The 6431-nt window shown below is 42.0% G+C and overlaps 1 long non-coding RNA gene across 1 annotated transcript; it reads right to left on the bottom strand.

The window, feature by feature from the left end:
* Nucleotides 1–1451: 1451 nt before the first annotated feature.
* Nucleotides 1452–4756, bottom strand: LOC120967406 (uncharacterized). Its single transcript, XR_005761199.3, has 3 exons — nt 2973–4756; nt 2389–2458; nt 1452–2298 (listed from the first exon to the last, which is right to left on the bottom strand). It is a non-coding gene; the product is annotated as an uncharacterized lncRNA (long non-coding RNA).
* Nucleotides 4757–6431: the final 1675 nt, after the last annotated feature.

Here is a 6431-nt window from a genome sequence, read left to right as displayed (position 1 = left end):
TAAATTGCAATTGCTTCAATGACTGAGATCATAGTTTGTTAGCTTTCAATAAAGTTTCTTATTCATACTCTACCTTGTGAAAGAATTGTTACTTTAGCATAAGAAATTATATGGCATTATATGTTGTTGTTCTAAACATAATCATGATGTCCTCATGTCCGTATTTTATTTTATCGACACCTCTATTTCTAAACATGTGGACATATTTTTTGATATCGGCTTTCGCTTGAGGACAAGCGAGGTCTAAGCTTGGGGGAGTTGATACATCCATTTTGCATCATGCTTTTATATTAATATTTAATGCATTATGGGCTGTTATTACACATTATATCACAATATTTATGCCTATTCTCTCTTATTTTATAAGGTTTACATGAAGAGGGAGAATGCCGACAGCTGGAATTCTGGACTGGAAAAGGAGCAAATATTAGAGACCTATTCTACACAACTCCAAAAGTCCTGAAACTTCACAGAGCATGTTTTTGGAATATATAAAAAATATTGGGCAAATAAAGTACCAGAGGGGGGGGCACCAGCCAGCCAAAAGGGTGGAGGGCGCGCCACCGACCTTGTGGGCCCCCTGGCAGGCCTCCGGTGCCCATCTTTTGCTATATGGTGTGTTTTGACCTAGAAAAAATCAGAAGGAAGCTTTCGGGACGAAGCACCTCCGTCTCGAGGCGGAACCTGGGTAGAACCAATCTAGGGCTCCGGCGGAGCTGTTCTGCCGGGGAAACATCCCTCCGGGAGGGGGAAATCATCGCCATCGTCATCACCATCGATCCTCTCATCGAGAGGGGGTCAATCTCCATCAACATCTTCACCAACACCATCTCCTCTCAAAACCTAGTTCATCTCTTGTATCCGATTTGTGTCCCAAAACCTCATATTGGTACCTGTGGGTTGCTAGTAGTGTTGATTACTCCTTGTAGTTGATGCTAGTTGGTTTATCCGGTGGAAGATTATACTTTCAGATCCTTAATAATAATTAATACTCCTTTGATCTTGATTATGAATATGATTTGTGATTAGTTATGTTTGTTCCTGAGGACATGGGAGAAGTCTTGTTATAAGTAATCATGTGAATTTGGTATTCGTTCGATATTTTGATGAGATGTGTGTTGTCTTTCCTCTAGTGGTGTTATGTGAACGTCGACTACATGACACTTCATCATTGTTTGGGCCTAGGGGAAGGCATTGGGAAGTAATAAGTAGATGATGGGTTGCTAGAGTGACAGAAGCTTAAACCCTAGTTTATGCGTTGCTTCGTAAGGGGCTGATTTGGATCCATATGTTTCATGCTATGGTTAGGGTCACCTTAATACTTATTTCGTAGTTGCGGATGCTTGCGAGAGGGGTTAATCATAAGTGGGAGGCTTGTCCAAGGAAGGACATCACCCAAGCACCGGTCCACCCACATACCAAATTATCAAAGTAACGAACACGAATCATATGAGCATGATGAAAACTAGCTTGACAACAATTCTCATGTGTCCTCGGGAGCGATTTGCTTTATATAAGAGTTCTTCCAGGCTTGTCCTTTGCTACAAAAAGGATTGGGCCACCTTGGTGCACCTTGTTTACTTTCATTACTTGTTACCCGTTATGAATTATCTTATCACACAACTATCTGTTACCGATAATTTTAGTGCTTGCACAGAATACCTTGCTGAAAACCGCTTGTCATTTCCTTCTGCTCCTCATTGGGTTCGACACTCTTACTTATCGAAAGGACTACAATAGATCCCCTATACTTGTGGGTCATCAAGCATTCTTGCCTGTGCCATCAGCAAACATAGTCCTGGATATAACCTACCACATGTAGACACGAGCATATGTCTTGACCTCATCATCATTAGCATTCTCAGGGCAATTCCCAAAGTTCCATGCAATCCAGGTGAAAGGAGCACCGACTGCGACTCTTTCCCTCTTCTTGTCTCCTTCTAATTCCAGAGGCTCTAGAGGAACCATACCGATAAGGGTCTGCATCTGCTTGCGCCACCCATCAAAATCGGTGCTCATACAAAGAGGATTCCCCTCGATAGGAAGACCAGCAATCATAGCAATATCCTAGAGCGTCATGGTCATCTCCCTGATTCAAAGATGGAAACTGTGTGTCTCCAGCCTCCAACGATCAACAAGCACGGTGATTGTTGCAGCATTGAGGTTTGGTGTCGACCGACTGACCAACTGAATGAAAGGGAGGTGTTCTATCTCCCTTATGTACGGTGTGTACCGCTCATCATAGCGCACCCCCCCTAGGGTGACCCCGTGAGACCGAATCTTCAGAGGTTAAAGCTCCTACAAACAAGCAAATCATATAATTACATATGGGGCATTTGTGTTTGAAACAAACACAAAATTCATAATACCGGCCACTTTCATTATTACCGGTTGCTCCACCGACATAAAGTACGCCCGGTGTCGAGTGTCATAGTGATCATCGAGAAGCCAAACCATCCTACAAATTTCAAACAATAAACATACGTTAGCTAACTCCCTATGCTTCCTAATATATGTATCCAAAACAATATAGTGTTATATAATGGTTTCATGTAAATAACATCTCAACATATGTATCCAAAGCATTCTTGTCAATACAAATATCTTTTCAATACAAATAAACTAAACTAGGCCTACTATATGCATGATTCAAAGCATATGTATCCAAAGCATTCTTGTCAATACGAATATCTTTTCAATAGAAATAAACTAAATTAGGCCTACTTTATGCAAGATTCAATATGAATATCTTTTCAATAGAAATAACATCTCAACATATGTATCCAAAGCATATCTTTTCAATACAAATAAACTAAACTAGGGTTGCAAAATAATTACAAATCATCTAAAAATCTTAAAGTCCCACAAATCTATATGCATGCAAGATTCTAATCTAATCAAACAAGGGTTCCACAAATCTTCAAAATAAGATACATTATATGGATATAACGAAGGGGATCGGAGGAGAGTACTTTGTAGGATAGAATAGTGAAGAATTCCAAGGACCAAATCATCAGATCTGAAGATTTTTGGAGAGGGGATTGAGAGGGGGAGAGGAGCAAGCCGCCGCCGCGCTGCTTCTCTAACTGCTGGAAGAATGGGGTGGGTGGGGGAGGGCTAGCACACGGCGGCTGCCTCGAAGTCACAGTGCAGCGCCTACGGGCTAGGTGATGTCTACTACGCAACTTTATTCTTGTAGACACGTGTTGGGCCTCCAAGCGCAGAGTTTTGTAGGACAGTAGCAATTTTTCCTTAAGTGGATGACCTAAGGTTTATCAATCCGTGAGAGGTGTAGGATGAAGATGGTCTCTCTCAAACGACCCTGCAACCAAATACAAGAAATCTCTTGTGTCCCCAACACACCCAATACAATGGCAAATTGTATAGGTGCACTAGTTCGGCGAAGAGATGGTGATAAAAGTGTAATATGGATGGTAGAAATATATTTTTATAATCTGAATAAATAAAAACAGCAAGGTAGCAAATAGTAAACGGGCACAAAAACTGTCACGCCCCAAGACCGGGTCTAGGCGAGACAGCCGCCGCGCGCCTATAAACCAGAGGCCTGTAGTCACGCAAGGCGTGATAAAGCAGGCATTAACCAACAGTAGATCACAAAAGCTCATATATTAACTATACAAATTCCTTTACATTTAAAAATAGCCAAAATACATTAAATTCTCTAGTCGCTTCCCACCCACTGGTCAGGCCTAACTTGAATGACGACGTCTTCAAGACATGTTACTTTAATCATCGTCTGCATCTAAAAAAACATTGGAAGCAAGGATGGGTACGATAAATCATACTCAGCAAGTAGATACTTCACGTATTCAACAAAATGAGTAGTATGAGGATGTAGATCAACAGATGAATTGAATTCAAAGGATAAACAAGGTAATAATACTTGGGACATGTTTCAATGGCGAAAACGAACAAGGGAATTATTGGCGTCACACATGACCGCAAGCTTCCCAACCCGGGAGTCACAGGGGTGAAATTTCACACTTTTACGCTCTTAAGAGGGGTACTCTGACGTCGACAGCCTCGACTAGAACCACACAGGTTCCAGAAGAGCAGAGTTCTTGTACCCACTAAGACCCGAACACCTGGACCTACTAATGTCGATCGCTCCTACGGATCCATCGCCGACACGTTCCCGAACAAGGTCCGTCCTTAGTGGAGAACTCAGACAGTCCCATACCTGAACTGTGACCGGTACAATACGTTTGCCGTCGTGACACCAATAAAGATGGACAGAGTATGATATGTGACTGGATCAATGACAAGATTACTGAAATGTCAGCCAAGACAATACACTCATAACTTTTTAGGAGTTCCTCCAAACTACTTTGATTCCGTCAACAAATGGACTATGGGGACAACACATCCCTCTCTAAAGGATCAAGCAGAGTATCAATAAAGATCAAGGTGCGACAATAAAATCAGATAATCAAGGAAAACAACAATAAGGAACAATCAGGGAGTTTAGCAAAGCAGCTACTTGCCTCAGAACAGGATTTCTCCTCCAGAATAATATTCCGCGAGCAGGTAAAACCCCATCACCATTGTATAAAATCTGATGAGCGCACATATACTAATATTCTCCCTCTGTATAAATGGCCCGGTTCTTCACTCCAGCAGCTCCTACACACTCCATATAATTCCTCCATCTCTCTCTCTCTCTCTCTCTCTCTCTCTCTCTCTCTCTCTCTCTCTCTCTCTCTCTCTCTCCTCACTTCTTGCTTTCTCTCCGATGTGGTTTGAAGTTGCAGCAGCCAAGAGCAGGAGGTTCCTATTTATAGGGCCATTCGTCGGTTGGTAGCTAAAATATCCAGCCGCAGTGACCTTTGCCACCTGACCCTTGAAGCTGGTAAAAGGCAACCTCACTATGCGTGTCAAAAATACAAAGGCTGACTATTACCCATTAGTCCATGTATATGAGACTAGAAAATATCCAAGACACTACAAGCATGCCACGCAACCCTCCACGTACACAGATTAGTAACTTAGCTTGCAAGGATATATAGTACATACGTGTGCATTCTCATCATGACATGCATGCACCTAGTTGACTTGGAGTTCTAGTACTAGGAAATATCTACCGATCTATCATTTGTACATGGTCCAGTTCCATCCATTCAAATGCCACGTTAACTCTCTTATAAAGCTTATACTGCCAACTAGCTAGTAGTACCTCCCATGCATACCTCAACGTGAGTGCATGCATGCAAGTCTATGTGTACATACACATACTCTTACATAGTATGTAATTTTCTAATATAATATTTAATGCATGCAAAATTTACATCTCTATTTTAATTCTTTGAAACAAGAATCTAGCATAACTTAACAGATAATAGAAATTTATTTACTCATCTTAATTTAAATCAATAACCCAAAAATATGGATTATTACAAAAACGGTATTGCAATGTTTGAAAACAAGGCCTAGGGTCCGTACTTTCACTAGTGCAAGCTCTCAACAGTGCTAACATAGTTGGATCATATGATTATCCCTCAAAGTGCAATAAAGAATCACTCTCGAGTTCCTATTAGCGGAGAACAAAAGATAGAAATTGTTTGTAGGGTATGAAACCACCTCAAAGCTATTCTTTCCGATCAATCTATCCTAGAGTTCGTACTAAAATAACGCAGGCTATTCTTTCCGATCGATCTAATCAAGAGTTTGTACTAAAATAACACCATAGCAAATTCATATTCATAATACTCAATCCACACAAAGAACTACAAGGAGACCCCAAAGTTTCTATCGGAGAAAACATAATAAAAACGTGCATCAACCCCTATGCATAAATTACCCCAATGTCACTTCGGGAATCCTCAAGTTGAGTGCCATAACATACATCAAGTGAATTAATATGATACCCCATTGTCACCTCAAGTATTCATACCGCAAGACATACATCCTGTGTTCTCATATCTGAACATTCAATCCGACAAGACAAAACTTCAAAGGATAAAGATTCAATTCATCACAACAAGACTATAGAGGGGAGAAACATCATATGATCTGACTATATTAACAAAGCCCGTGATATAGATCACGAGAGAGAGAGAGAGAGAGAGAGATTAAACACATAGCTACTGGTACAAACCCTCAGCCCCGAGGGTGGACTATTCCCTCCTCATCGTGGTGGCCTCCAGGATGATGAAGATGGCCACCAGAGATGATTCCCCCTCCGGCAGGGTGCCGGAACAGGGTCTAGATTGGTCTTCGGTGGCTACAGAGGCCTGCAGCGGCGGAACTTCTGATCTAGGTTAACCCCGATGGGTTTCGGAATATTTGGGAATTTATAGTGCAAAGAGGGGGTGTAGGAGGCCACCAAGGTCGGCACAACCCACCAGGGCGCGCTAGGGGGCCCTGGCGCGCCCTGGTGGGTTGTGCCCCCCTCGGGGCACCCCCAGGTGCTG

This window comes from Aegilops tauschii, chromosome 6, assembly GCF_002575655.3.
Source record: "Aegilops tauschii subsp. strangulata cultivar AL8/78 chromosome 6, Aet v6.0, whole genome shotgun sequence".
In the NCBI taxonomy this organism is placed as follows: Eukaryota; Viridiplantae; Streptophyta; class Magnoliopsida; order Poales; family Poaceae; genus Aegilops; species Aegilops tauschii.
The sequence above is the reverse complement of the archived record's forward strand: the minus strand, read 5'-3'. Positions and strand labels throughout refer to the sequence as shown.